Genomic DNA, 15,499 nt, shown 5'->3' on the forward strand with positions numbered 1-15,499 from the left:
AATTCATTTTTCTTTTCCCTTTCAATGGCCACTAATTCGTTTTTCTTTGCTCTTTCAATGGCCACTAATTCATTTTCCTTTTCTCTTTCAATGGCCACTAATTCGTTTTTCTTTTCTCTTTCAATGGCCACTAATTCGTTTTTCTTTTCTCTTTCAATGGCCACTAATTGGTTTTTCATTTCTCTTTCAATGGCCACTAATTCATTTTTCTTTTCTCTTTCAATGGCCACTAATTCGTTTTTCTTTTCTCTTTCAATGGCCACTAATTCGTTTTTCTTTGCTCTTTCAATGGCCACTAATTCATTTTTCTTTGCTCTTTCAATGGCCACTAATTCATTTTTCTTTGCTCTTTCAATGGCCACTAATTCATTTTTCTTTTCCCTTTCAATGGCCACTAATTCGTTTTTCTTTGCTCTTTCAATGGCCACTAATTCATTTTCCTTTTCTCTTTCAATGGCCACTAATTCGTTTTTCTTTTCTCTTTCAATGGCCACTAATTCGTTTTTCTTTTCTCTTTCAATGGCCACTAATTCGTTTTTCATTTCTCTTTCAATGGCCACTAATTCATTTTTCTTTTCTCTTTCAATGGCCACTAATTCGTTTTTCTTTTCTCTTTCAATGGCCACTAATTCGTTTTTCTTTTCTCTTTCAATGGCCACTAATTCGTTTTTCTTTGCTCTTTCAATGGCCACTAATTCGTTTTTCTTTGCTCTTTCAATGGCCACTAATTCGTTTTTCTTTTCTCTTTCAATGGCCACTAATTCGTTTTTCATTTCTCTTTCAATGGCCACTAATTCATTTTTCTTTTCTCTTTCAATGGCCATGGCCACTAATTCATTTTTCTTTTCTCTTTCAATGGCCACTAATTCATTTTCCTTTTCTCTTTCAATGGCCACTAATTCATTTTCCTTTTCTCTTTCAATAACCACTAATTCGTTTTCCTTTTCTCTTTCAATGGCCACTAATTCATTTTCCTTTTCTCTTTCAATGGCCACTAATTCATTTTTCTTTTCTCTTTCAATGGCCACTAATTCGTTTTTCTTTTCTCTTTCAATGGCCATGGCCACTAATTCATTTTTCTTTTCTCTTTCAATGGCCACTAATTCGTTTTTTTTTCTCTTTCAATGGCCACTAATTCATTTTTCTTTTCTCTTTCAATGGCCACTAATTCATTTTCCTTTTCTCTTTCAATGGCCCCTTATTCATTTTCCTTTTCTCTTTCAATGGCCACTAATTCATTTTCCTTTTCTCTTTCAATGGCCACTAATTCATTTTCCTTTTCTCTTTCAATGGCCACTAATTCGTTTTCCTTTTCTCTTTCAATGACAATCTTTTCGTTTTCTCTTTTTTCCTCAATAGCTAATCTCTCATTTTCTTTATCTTTTTCCAAAGCTAATCTCTCATTTTCTTTTTCTTTTTCCAAAGCTAATCTCTCATTTTCTTTTTCTTTTTCCAAAGGTAATCTCTCATTTTCTTTTTCTTTTTCCGTGGCTTATCTCTCCTTTCCTTTTTTTATTTCCATGACTAATATATCCCTCTTCATTAATCTTTCTCGAACATATTTTCTTAGTTCTGATCATTCAAGATCCAACAACCTCCTCTCTTATTCAGTGCTGCTACCTCAGCCTTGTCCGCCATTTATTACCAATATTATACTGTCACTAGATCTAAAATTTAATATCTCGACTGTCTTTTGTCAGGAGATCAACCAAGGAATACGTGGGTTTTTCTTTATGTTGGGCACCACTTGTTACGAGCAGATGAAATTCTTAATCATACACCAAACAGACTCATATATACATATATATAGTAAATTATGAGGACTTAAATCAAACACAAACTCTCTTTGTAATCATGTTTAATTCAAGGATTTTTTCATGTCTAGATGATATACCCACCCTCCTTGTATCACAATCACCAGCGCCTCCCTACGCCACGCCAGTTTCGCTTATTCGACAGGTTGACCATATTGACTAAATTGTCCCTTTGAGCAACTCAAATCTCGTGACGCTGTATTAACGACGACTGATCATATATCGTCAGACAGAGTTATCTACTCTTCGGTCTGACCGTCGCGTTGACCTCACAAATATTTGATAGCCACTAGCCATTCCGGTCTTTTTTCACTTCCTGCCCTTTATCTGTTGAATCAACTTGAATGTATGTACCAATCAAACGTAATCTGTTATTATCTTTCGAATTTTTTCCAGTAGGGCTATTTGATCTCTAATAGGTTGCGTCTTTATATTTCTTATTCTATATTTATGGACTTAGTGGTGAGTAAGGTAACTGTGGTTCATAGATTTGGTTGCCATGTGGCCCTGGATATAACAACAGTCGTAAGAAATATATTTATATTACATGTGTGATGAGCATTTTGCTATACGTAAGTGAAACATGGTCAACCTACTCATGGCAGAAAAAAAAGCTGAAGATCTTCCACAAGACATTCTGTATGGCGATCAAACAGAGTCTCTGGTCACCCACTTTTACGGTATACTGATGTATGCAAACTCGACATGAAGCTCTTCAAAATCGACAGTAGCAGTGGGAAAGTGGCACTGGATAGATCCACATGGAGAGAGAACATAAAGGAAGAGTCTCGGATTACAGATTCCATACACAACTACAGCAGAAAGAATGGTGAAAATGCAACGATGATATGCCCAACTTGTGACCGCAGCTGTTTATCAAGGATTGGCCTCTTTAGTCACACAAGAAGTTGCAAATGTAAAAGATTGTCTCTTTTCTTGTAGGATAGCAACTGATGGGCCGAAGAAGTGTAAGTGCAGAGCTTAAACTAAAAGGTGGTCGCCGGGCGTTCCATTCAAGGGTATAAAGAGACAATAAATGATGGGATTTTAAGAGCACAAGGAATAAACAATTAAGTGTATGGCTAGAGAGAACTTTTAAATGCGGGCCATTCCTTTGAAGAATAAAATGTGTACTGCTCAAAATAAATACCAACTATTTAAACCGTTGCTAAGCACGGGTATCAGCTAGTATAAAATAAAATGATTTTTTGCAGGGGGGTGCAAGTTGCCCTCTATGGTTCAAAGTCGTAGCTTCAACTTTTTTTTATTGCAGAGAATATTAAAGAATAGAACTGGTGCTTCCTCGCCCCCCCCCATACCTATGCGATATTAAGTTCACTGTAAATATTTGTTTCATGAAATAAAAAAGCTAACATGTGAAGAAACTATTTACTGTACACTTTGGTAAGTTTATCCGTTCACCCCTACGGTCGATCAAACAAAAAATGCAAACACTAACCAAAACTGTCAATATCTTTACTATTGAATTGTTTCTCGTCGCGATGGACAAGCCAGCAATGAACGCTTATCTGGAAGTTCAGATATTCTTCTTTACGTTGCAGCTCTTGCCTCGCTGTAGGATGTAGACAAAACAGGCTAAAGTAAGCATTATTAGCGAGACGTTAATCAAGAAGCTAACGAATCAAGATAGGAAATGTAGAGCCGTGTCTTGTAATAATCCCGAAATCCAAACATGTGGTTTTTGCTCGGTGTGTCTGTTAACTGCGAATTCTCGGCAGCAGCAAAACACCAAGTTTTTCTTCCAGCAGTGTCGCCTTAATCAGGATACCATAAATAAAGTGTTCCTCATTGATGATCTAGTTGGTTTTTTATTTTGTCATCATTGTGACTGCTGATGTGCTGTTGTGCGGCCATTTATGCTAAGATGGACAGACTGCAACATCACAGAAAGTGGTTTAAGAACAGATGACTAATTCACGACAATTAAGACAAATCAGAAACACACGCGAGAAGCACTAATTACACAGATGCAGTTTGTCTGGTTTCACTTACGACCGTTATTTTAAAATACGCCAAACAGTCAAAGATCTTCTCAAAGTTGTGACTTAAAGTGCGAAATTCGTATGTCTCAGTCCATCGTGTCTCACACAGAAGAGGTAAATTTTGCACCAACGCTCTCGCTTGGGACTGTTACGGAAGAAATAGATAATCTTGATGACACCAGCAGCATTACGCATATCAGTGGGATGCCTGGTCGAGAGGCTAAGCACGCTTGAACTTGGCTTGGCTTGGATCGAGACCCAACTCGAGCAGGCTTGTGTTTACTTAGCTCCTAAAGGCAGCACGGAAAAACCTTCTCCCAGATACCCCCTCTCCCCACTGGTCCACAAATGAGATTGGACCATAGTGCTCTGAGCATGCTATAAGCTTGAAAGTAGCGCTGTATAAAAGCTATAATTTTTTTATCTGAAAGGTCATCCAGGTCAATGATAACAAGTTTAAGTCTGTGGAACACGCAACGGAGAAGGTCTGCATTTGGATATTTTTCACAAATCCTTGCCTGACAACAAGGACAAAACCAATGCTCGAATACAATCGCCATCAACAAATCCAAGGCTCAAACAGATTTATTTAGTGCCAGAGATATCAGCATGTTCATTAACGAAATACCAAGAAAACGCAGTTAATTCATGCTGCTGCTTGTATATTTTGGTTTCTTGCAGCTGCCAGTCCTCCTTCGATACAAATCAACGTTTTGATTCAGATGGCATCGGAAGAATCTTATATCTCTTCTGTGGACTGGTGGACTTATTTCACCTATTTATCGAGCGCTAACACTGACGCAAGACGTAAATACATGTACCAAGATGACTGCACTCGTCACTCTTATTCAACGAGCTGGCAAGGATTTTTATTCCCCAAAAAAATGTTTTTTTTTATCATATTTAAAACCTTTACTAAATATAATGATAATTATAATAGTGTGCAAATGAAAACAAATCGTCACGACTAACTTGCTATAGAATATTGAATAGCAAGCCTATAATGAAGCGCCCATGGTCGGACATGAGCTACAGTTTAGCCTGTAATTCTAGTTTATTACAATAATAGCTTATCCATATTAACTTTATTTCAGTGGAAGCACTAATGGAAGCACAACATGTTAAGTTGCTTCCTAGCAGAAGTTAATTGTTGAGAAGGTTAAAAAAACTCAGAATTCAGAGGAGTGCACGAGCATGGTCAGCCATTAATTCCTGATAAACCTAGGCTAGTCTACTGCAACTACTTCAGTCACCAGTGGAAGCACTACTTGTTCAGTTGCTACTTAGATTTTAATTGATCTGATGGTGCAAACAAAATGTTCTCAAGCCGCCTTCAAGAAAGTGCTCTCCTCAGTTCAAGCAAGTTGACGCCTAAGCTGGTCTCTAAAGCGTTTCTTGGCACCTCTGTTACGCCAACCACCTTTTAGCTCACCGAAAGACTGTCTTTGGCATACGTAGTCCCTCATATTGGATACGAGTCCTGCCCAGCTAACAGTCGAATGATAAGCAGTCCCTCCATGCTGTCTATATCGGTATTCGCAAGAACATCGCTGCTTGTAGTGCTGTCCATGATGGAGTGCAAACATTTTTCCGTTACAGACAGACCACAAAAATCTATTAGCGGCTTTTCCCCTTTCGGGAGTCACTAAAAAGGGTATTCACAATTAAATGTGACAAAGACCAAAAGGTCACTTATGTACAGAGCAGAATATCTTTCGAAGGCTAGATCTAGATCTAATTCTAAGATGATAGATCTGCAAAAATAGTTTTTTACTTTAACATATAAACATACAAAACATAGTCCATTCAATTCATTAATAATATTAACCTTCAAATTTATGTTTAAAAGCATTTTGGCCAAAATTTATTCCTGCGACTTATCCGTCTTGACGCACATTAAATAGCTATTCATGATATCGCGCGATTCTTACTTTAGACACTACCGAAAGGTCACGCTTGCGCAGGACAGAACATCTCGAGAAGGCTAATTCTAGATTTACTTTTACACATGAACATATAAAATATACCCTACTAGTCGACCGGCGGCGTAGCATACGCCGCTATTTTGCAGGGTCGGCCTCAAATACTGTACCAACTACACGGTTAAAAAGAGAATGTGCTGTCCGGATCTAGAACTACTGGCGCTCTCATTGAGACCTTTTTATTTGCCACGAGACTTTGGTGTTATTTACATAGTCCTGGTTTATGTTCCGCCTACAGCCAAGACGCAAGTTGCAGCTGCAATCATCGCTGACGTAGTGCATGAGTTTCAGACAAGGTCACCGGACGCACCAGTAGTTATATTGGGTGATTTTAATAAATGCGCCTTGAAGGTTGACCTACCCACCTTCTATCAACACATCTCATGTCCGACAAGAGAGAACAGAACTCTGGACTTATGTTACTGTAACATCAAAGGAGCATTCATATCTCGTGAAAAGCCACCACTAAGATCATCGGACCACAAAACAATACAACTGCTGCCTGCTTACCGCACGAAACTTAAAGAAGGAAAAATTATTCAAAAAATCGTACAAGAATGGACTCAAGACAATATTCTCAAACTATAGGGATGTCTAGACTGCACTGACTGGAATTTGTTTAAAAAGACCACTTCAAATCTGGAAGAATGGATCGACGCAGTGACAAATTACATCAAATTCTGTGAAAACATGTTTGTCAGTACAAAGAGCATCAAGATATACCCCAACAATAAACCATGGGTCACTGCAAAAATAAAATGGGAAATAATCAAAAAGAAAAGAGCATATATATTATATGAGTGGCGATGGACAGACAAGGAAAATAGCTCAACGAAATCTCAACGTCGTTCTTGAGGAAGGGAGGAGAAACTATCGCACCAAGCTGGAAGACTCAATTAAGACAAGTGACATGAGACAGGGTGGGGCATCATGAACAAAATGGCAGGATCACAAGCCAAAATTAAAAATAATCTTGCTACAAGAGACGAAAAAACATTAGCCAACGAGTTAAATGATTTCTATTGTCGCTTCGACACGAAAGATTTTAATTATCTAAGACTCAAAGCCCTTGAGGATGTCAATGTTAACAACTGTTTAGAATTAGCGATTACTAAAGGGCAAGTTTGTAACATTTTCAAAAACGTCAACCCAATGAAAGCTGGTGGGCCTGATGGAATAAAAGGGCGAATCTTAAAAGAATGTGCTGAACAACTAGCTGAACCTTTCCAAGATATTTTTTCTACTTCATTACTAAACCATGAGATACCACCTATGTGGAAGTCATCCATAATTGTACCTGTGCCAAAGGTTTCCAAACCGAAGGAAATGAATGACTATAGACCTGTTTCACTTACTTCCATTGTGTCTAAATGTTTAGAAAAATTGGATGAATCTTTGAATGATCTTTGTAATAAGTTAGACCCTTTACAATTTGCTTACCAAAAGGGTAAAGGTGTAGACGATGCCATCCTAAATATTTTAAATTGTGTCTACAAACACCTGGACTTAACGAACATTTATGTGAGATTGTTCTTTATTGATTTCTCATCAGCTTTTAACACTATAAAACTTCATTTACTCATTGAAAAGATGAAAGCGTTGAATATTAGTCCATACATAATACTATGGGCTAATGAATGTTTGACCCAGAGATCTCAGAGGGTTAGGGTAAACAATGTTATATCAAATGAACGCATAGTTAACACAGGGGCGCCCCAGGGGGCTGTGACATCGCCATTGTGGTTCATTTTGTACACCAATGATTTTCAATCCGATAGTTCTTTTTGCTCCTTCACAAAATTCGCTGATGATGCGGCTCTTCTTGCCCTGCTCTCAGAGAGCTCAGACGTAAATGAGTATTTCAAAGAAATAGAACACATTGAAAAATACTGTAAAGATAATTTTTTATTATTAAATGTAAAAAAAAAACCAAAGAAATGATAATCGATTTTCGTAGGGAAAAGAAGGAACATTATATTGTTTCTGTAGCTGGAGAGACTATTGAAATTGTGCAAACCTTTAAATACCTTGGTACTATCCTAGACAATAAACTAAATTTTACTGCAAATACTGATTATATCAGCAAAAAAGGGCAGCAAAGATTACGATTACTAAGAAAACTGTCCTCGTTTAATGTTAGTGAAAAGGCCTTGGCTATGTTTTTATCACGCTCATATCTGCAATATTTTAAGTTTCAATATCACAGCCTGGTATGGCAATCTGAGCATTAAAAATAAGAATAAACTTTATAGAATCCTAAATGCTGCTGGTAAAATCATTGGCAAAAAACAAACCTCATTTGGGCAGCTGTTTGAGACAAACATCTATAAAAAAAAGCTAACAAGATCCTCGGAATAAAGAATCACCCTTTGTGTCAGGATTTTGTGATTTTACCATCACAAAAAAGATACAAGACACCGATAGCAAAGACAAACAGACACAAACACTCTTTTGTTCCCCTGGCAATCAAATCATTAAATAAGAACAATCTGGTATAAACTTTGTCACATGTAAATTATGAGTGAGTCTGGTGTGAATGTACACTTTGGTGTCTTATAGATATAATTTTTTTTGTTTGGTGTAATGCACAAATTGTAAGACAAATTTCCATATGGACAATAAAGATTATTATTATTATTATTATTATTATTATTATAAATAGAAACGGCATTATGTATTAGCCGTAATTGTGTAATCTGGTGAAAGAAGCTTCTCGCGCCTTAAACGAATGAAGAATTACTAGAGGTCAACAATTCTCAAAGATAGATTGAAACATTTGGTAATTCTTGCTATTGAACGTGATCTATGTAGGAAACAGAATTATTATGATATACTGTATGAATTCGCTACATGCAAGGCTCGTAAAGTAATTCTGTATGTAGTAAAGAATGAATAAAATGCATAGACGAATTTATTTTCTAATACAAACTCTTAAATTTATGTGTATTTTTCTGTTGTGTTGTCTTTATATGAGAAACGAGTCCTTGTAATCACAACAAATTTCCGTAAGGATCAATAAAGCAGTCTTAGTCTTAGTCTTAGTCTTATCATTCGCTTCTCTACCCAAATTTGGCCCCTAAAAGCAAGCCGTTTAATTTATAAAATTAATTATGCAGGCGAATTTTTCATAAAAATACACCAATTCTAAAACAATTACGTAAATGTAAGGGAGGTATGTTAGTTACAATATGCTAACAAAGATGAAAGACTTTTGTGTATTTTCCGTATCACCAAGTAAAATATATTTATAAAATGTATAAGAAATGTTTACAACAAATATAAATAATAGTTAAAGATGTTTTTTCTGGTCAACTAGATGCTGAAATTAAAAGAAAACATTTATGTTTGTTTATAAAGGCTAATAATGCACTTTGTATGTAAATATCACGCACATTTTTTAAAATGGACTTTTTATGCAGCGACTTTTGTGCAGTAGCGTAACGTCGCAACTTGTCCCAGTGCTAAACCAATTCCTTAAACTTTTAAAAAAAATCAGATTTTATTTATTTTTTTGTTTAGTGCCCCCATCAGAATAAAGGAGCTTATTTTTGTGCGTTTTGTCTGTCCGTCACGATTAGATTTAAAAACAAACAAACACTAAAGGCTTTTGAAAATCTGATTAATTTTTAATGTTCCTTCAGAAATATTGCAATAGTCTTAAGTATATATAATAGATTGTTCCGGATGTTTTGAGAAAAATAAATCAATGCCAACGAATATTTGTTTGCTCTTCTAACTTAAATTAAATTTTATTTCTATGCTTAAACGTTGCAAAAAACATGATCTTTAATATATTGTTCCGGTTTTTTAATGTAAATAGCATATAAATGCTAAATAAAAATCTCTATACTGACTTATATTTCATTAACTATAAAGTTGTTCCGGATATTGTTTAATAAAAAATAAATTATGTCAAATGATTGTTTGAAATCGCATAATTTACTAATATTACACTTATATTCTTTGACACTACGTCACTATAGTTTATTTATCAATATCAATTGTTCCGAATTTTTAACTTAAAAAAAAATATGTCTAATGACTTTTTTTTCCTCAAAAATATCAACAATAGGTTGTTCAGGATTTTGAAATAAGAAAGTAATTTACTAGAAACGATTATTCAAAATTACTTTTTGGACTTATTTTACAGTTATTTTTCTTGCCGAAACATAACATAAGTTGTTTAATCGGGAAAGAATGTTCTGGATTTTGTTTGAAAAAAGAAATCGACCTATATTACCTTAATTTTCTAACAAATCGTAGCCAAAAATATTCCGAATTTTATATGCGAAATCTAATAATGCCAATAACTGTTTAAAATCCCTCTTCTAATAAATATAACAAATAATTTTCTCATTTACGAAAATTGGTTGTTCCGGATTTTTTATGAAAATTTTAAACTCTATTTATGTAAGATCGCACTTCTGTCTTACACTACATTTAACTTTCTAGCTAAAACGTCAGAAAATCTAATTATCGTTATTAATATGTTCCGATTTTTAAGGAAAACAACTTTCTAACACCTAAGTATGGTTAGAAAATCTATCCATAAGGCTATGGTACATCTAATTTTCATAAGAGACCATCCCACAAATTTAATTAACGGTATTTGAATAATCTGGAATTCCTATTTTCTCTCCCTATAAATATATCAACATCCGGAACAATCTATTATAGAAACTTAAAACTAATGCGATGTTTCGGAAGGGAAATTAATTTTTAATCAGATTTTCAATAGTTTTAGTCTTTTTTTCTCGATATTAACATGACGGACAGACAGACTGACAGACAAAACAAAAAAATGCGCCTTTAATCCTTATATATATGGGCAGGGTTTGAACCTAAGACCATCGATAAATCCAAACGACAGTCCAGCGCGCAAACCACACGAGTAGGCATCCATGATTTAGACTAGATCAAGATCTATAATTTCAATTTCTAGACTTAAAGTGTAGATTTTTATTTCTAAATGTCTAGATCAATATATTACAATGTTATAAAATACTAAAACTAATCTACTATTTTTAAATGTAATATTGCATTCAGTCTATTAAAAGATTATCTAATTGTTTTTTTAACATAAATCTTATCTAAATTAGATCCACATTATCCCAAAGTTATATTGAGAGTGTTAAATCAGAAGATTAATTCTGGTAGATCTACATCTTCATTCTAGTTCCATTTGAATGAAAATGCTCAATACCAAATGATTATCTAAAATCGCTCTTCTGACATATTGTACATATCCGGTAGTTGTCATTCAGTTATGTGTAATATATCTCTTTATCAATAATAGGCTATTAGTGTGTAACCAGTTATTTATTAGGTTAAGAGCATGGCCTGGTCGTGCGGTGGGCGCGCAGGACTGATTATCTCGACGGTCCGGTTTCATAACCTGCTCGATGCCATCCTCTGTCGTCCAGCGGAGATTTTACATAAAAAAACAACAACATATTTTACAACGCCAAATGAATCTTTGAAACATTATTACTTTTAACAATCAAAACAAAATCATGTCTTGAATATTCCTTGCGAATATGCGGATCCGACAGAGATCCGACTCCGACGGGGGACGCCTCTGAGTTTGTGTTGTAATCTTGTTTAACAATTAGATTTATACAAGATCATTCTTTGCTTGAGTAAACTATCCACTTCTTATAGTAACATATATATATAGATAGATCTAAGTAAGTATATATATGTGTAGGCCTATATACAAAGAATTTTTAACGGTTTTGTCGGCATTACCTTTTGTGTTTTCTTGTTTTTTTAAAATACTTAACTCTTTAAATGTACTTGATTGACTGATTTGTTGTAGGTAGTCATAAACTGTGACTTATATTGGAATTGAAGTGGCAGATCCAACCAGGAACCCAGGGAAGAGTTGTTTTTTAAATACATAAACACTCAAAGTATTTACAAAACTCTTTTCTACTTGTGTGAAGTGAAGAAACACAAGATCGGGGAACCCAAAAAATCGCGCTTTTATGTAAATGTTTCCACCGTAGCGAATAACAGACTAGTATCATGAATACAAGAAAAAAATTTCTTTAGGAAGATGTGGAAGATATACTGTGAAAATAAAATCCTTCTTCGAGTTTAAAACAACAATAACAAAGCTTCAGAAACAGGGCGTTCTAATCAAAACATAAGATGTAGACGTAATGGATAGAGTTACCCGACAACAAACTAAAGCAGTCTTAGAAATCTTGGTAAATAGTGCTTGTTGTTAAAAAGAAACATTTTAGTCTATTTTTAATTGAAGATATTTAAAAATTTTAATATAACATGTAAAAGAGAGTAAAATTTGTTTAAAAATATCATGCCAGAAAAAAACAACGCATCTCACGTGAAGAAAACATTGTCTTTACAAGCCAACTGAATCTTTTAGATTTTGATTGCAGATCATATTACATCTTAAAAGCATGAAGTATCTAGGAGTGTCAAAACGATGATTTCGACTTTTCGACAATTAAAATAAACTGTTGTATCTCTAAAGTCGTAATCATCGTTGGTAATGTTACACTTTCCTATTTCTCCAGCTACTTTAAAGCTGTTTAGATTATCTAGAATTGTAGCTCTCTTCATAGGTTATTCATTAATTCAGTTTAGATTGCAGCAACTTTTTGATTCCTTTGAAAAGAAATGTCTGGATGTTTACTTATATTATTTTCTACTTTGTTTCCTGCATTAGCCGAATGCCTATTTCGTGCATTTATAGTATAAGTTAAGGTACACATAGTCTCCCGTATTTGTAAGTCATAAAAACATTACTCTTAAAAAAAACTTGTAAAATACCATTACAATTTATACCTAGTTGTAAGGCTTTAATTAATACAGGCTAAAAAACTTAATTACATCGATATTAAAACCAACAATTTCTACATGATTGTGTAACAGAACAAAATTCAACTGTGCCACAAAAAAATTTAACACAAACATTTCCTTGCCATTACCATCGCAAGCTGCTGCTGAAGTCTTCAATGCACAGGAATGTGTCTAACACGAAATGTTACCCATTGGTAAATAATTGTCTTTTACTTTTAACCTAATTCTTAACCTTCTCTTAGATACGACCCTAAACAACTAAATAGCCAATATATTACAAAAGCCTTGCAATATCAGCCAAAGGCGAGAGTATCGACTGAAAGCTCTGCATGTTCTCAGACAGCGGTCAAACTGCGGGTCAACAAAGTGAAATATTCAGTCTTCTCTGTTACATACTGAATGATAATAATTAAAATTGCCTTATAATTTAAAATAACTCATTATTACTTTCGCAATTTAAATATTAAAGTTTGAAATACGAGTTGATCATCTCTGTTACAGGATCAAATTTAGTGTTACAATACAAAGGAAAAATATATTTATTACCGAGATCATGGGCTTTCTTTATGGTATCAAACAGCAACTGGTTCAATTTGTTAGCCAGCTAGCTAAATATGTATCATTTTATGAAGTAATTTTCAATGACTCTTGTGATTTCAGACAAATTCAAGAATTATCAAGACAACTAAAAAAATCACAACAGTTATTTCTAAATGTTCATAAAAAGCAGTTCTACTAGGGCTTGTCAAACTCCAGTGTTCTTGGTTTAATATTTTACCTTCTAAGAATTTTGCAATACTACTGTCACGATCATCAATGGTGTTGATATCACAATCTAAGATCAGACTTGAACTATATTGCACCATCAATGATCGTGATTGCCGAGGATCTTGAAATGATCTTTCGATAAGATGATCGTATAGAAGTAGACAGATCTATGTTGATAATATGATCATACAGAATGTTGCCAATTGATAAGAGGATCATCTAGATCTAAGAGTTACAACATGACAAATATGATCTAAGTACGATCTAAATTCAATGAAGAAACTTCTCTTTGTTCAAAAACAATTACTTTAATTAATAACTTGAAAACACTATTCACAAATAGTTACAATGGTTAAAATGTACTTGAATTACTGATCTATTCAATAATATATCTGAGTCTTGATACGAATAAAAAATATATTCTTAACTACATACAAGTTAGATCTTATCCCTACAAATATTTACAACCGACTGACTGGATCTACACGCTTCCCGGGGTCTCAGCTCGTAATCACGTGATCAACAACTTACTCCTCCCAGACCAACCAATCATTGCAGTCTAATGTTTCCCTGCTATTTCGAGCTAAGTCGGCGAACAGCTCAAAACTGTTACCATATATGGTCATAGTGTACGTGACAACTACTATTATTCAGCCTTTCTAAAGTAAGGTCAGGTTAAAGTTGGAGAATTAGTGATGAGTAGCAAGACAGTCAGCTAAAGTTTTAGCTTTTATATTATACATTTGTGTCGGCGGTGCGTACATTGTATAATTCATTCACCAATTGTTTTTTAGTTCACAATTGTAGATGCACCTTCGTTGTTGGATTGCTTGTTTATTTATGGAGCCTTTTTCATTCTTCTGGATGTTGGTTTTATCGGCCCTTTATCACTTCCTTGTGGTTCACCCCTGTTTAGTGTGAGTATTTAAATCATTACTGTATCTCGCACTTGTTTTGCCACCATAGTTTTATAAACTAGTTTTGGTTTTGGCTTTCTGTTTTTACTGCGAGCTAGTGGTAGAACTGTAGCTTGGGTCTGATCTGGAGCTAGCGTTGTACTGCCGACTGCTGTACTGTTAGCTGATCTGGAGCTAGCATTGTACTGCCCACTGCTGTACTGTTAGCTGATCTGGAGCTAGCATTGTACTGCCGACTGCTGTACTGTTAGCTGATCTGGAGCTAGCATTGTACTGCCCACTGCTGTACTGTTAGCTGATCTGGAGCTAGCATTGTACTGCCGACTGCTGTACTGTTAGCTGATCTGGAGCTAGCATTGTACTGCCGACTGCTGTACTGTTAGCTGATCTGGAGCTAGCATTGTACTGCCGACTGCTGTACTGTTAGCTGATCTGGAGCTAGCATTGTACTGCCGACTGCTGTACTGTTAGCTGATCTGGAGCTAGCGTTGTACTGCCGACTGCTGCACTGTTAGCTGATCTGGAGCTAGCATTGTACTGCCCACTGCTGTACTGTTAGCTGATCTGGAGCTAGCGTTGTACTGCCGACTGCTGTACTGTTAGCTGATCTGGAGCTAGCATTGTACTGCCGACTGCTGCACTGTTAGCTGATCTGGAGCTAGCATTGTACTGCCCACTGCTGCACTGTTAGCTGATCTGGAGCTAGCATTGTACTGCCCACTGCTGTACTGTTAGCTGATCTGGAGCTAGCATTGTACTGCCCACTGCTGTACTGTTAGCTGATCTGGAGCTAGCATTGTACTGCCCACTGCTGTACTGTTAGCTGATCTGGAGCTAGCATTGTACTGCCGACTGCTGCACTGTTAGCTGATCTGGAGCTAGCATTGTACTGCCCACTGCTGTACTGTTAGCTGATCTGGAGCTAGCATTGTACTGCCCACTGCTGTACTGTTAGCTGATCTGGAGCTAGCATTGTACTGCCGACTGCTGCACTGTTAGCTGATCTGGAGCTAGCATTGTACTGCCCACTGCTGTACTGTTAGCTGATCTGGAGCTAGCATTGTACTGCCGACTGCTGTACTGTTAGCTGATCTGGAGCTAGCATTGTACTGCCCACTGCTGTACTGTTAGCTGATCTGGAGCTAGCATTGTACTGCCCACTGCTGTACTGTTAGCTGATCTGGAGC

General features: G+C 35.6%; 1 protein-coding gene across 1 annotated transcript in view; it reads right to left on the minus strand.

The window, feature by feature from the left end:
• Positions 1 to 15,499, minus strand: part of LOC106058204 (neprilysin-1-like) — a 217,447-nt gene that overhangs the window by 156,650 nt on the left and 45,298 nt on the right. The gene's annotated exons all lie outside the window — the stretch shown is intronic.

This window comes from Biomphalaria glabrata, chromosome 13 (assembly GCF_947242115.1).
Source record: "Biomphalaria glabrata chromosome 13, xgBioGlab47.1, whole genome shotgun sequence".
Lineage (NCBI taxonomy): Eukaryota > Metazoa > Mollusca > Gastropoda > Planorbidae > Biomphalaria > Biomphalaria glabrata.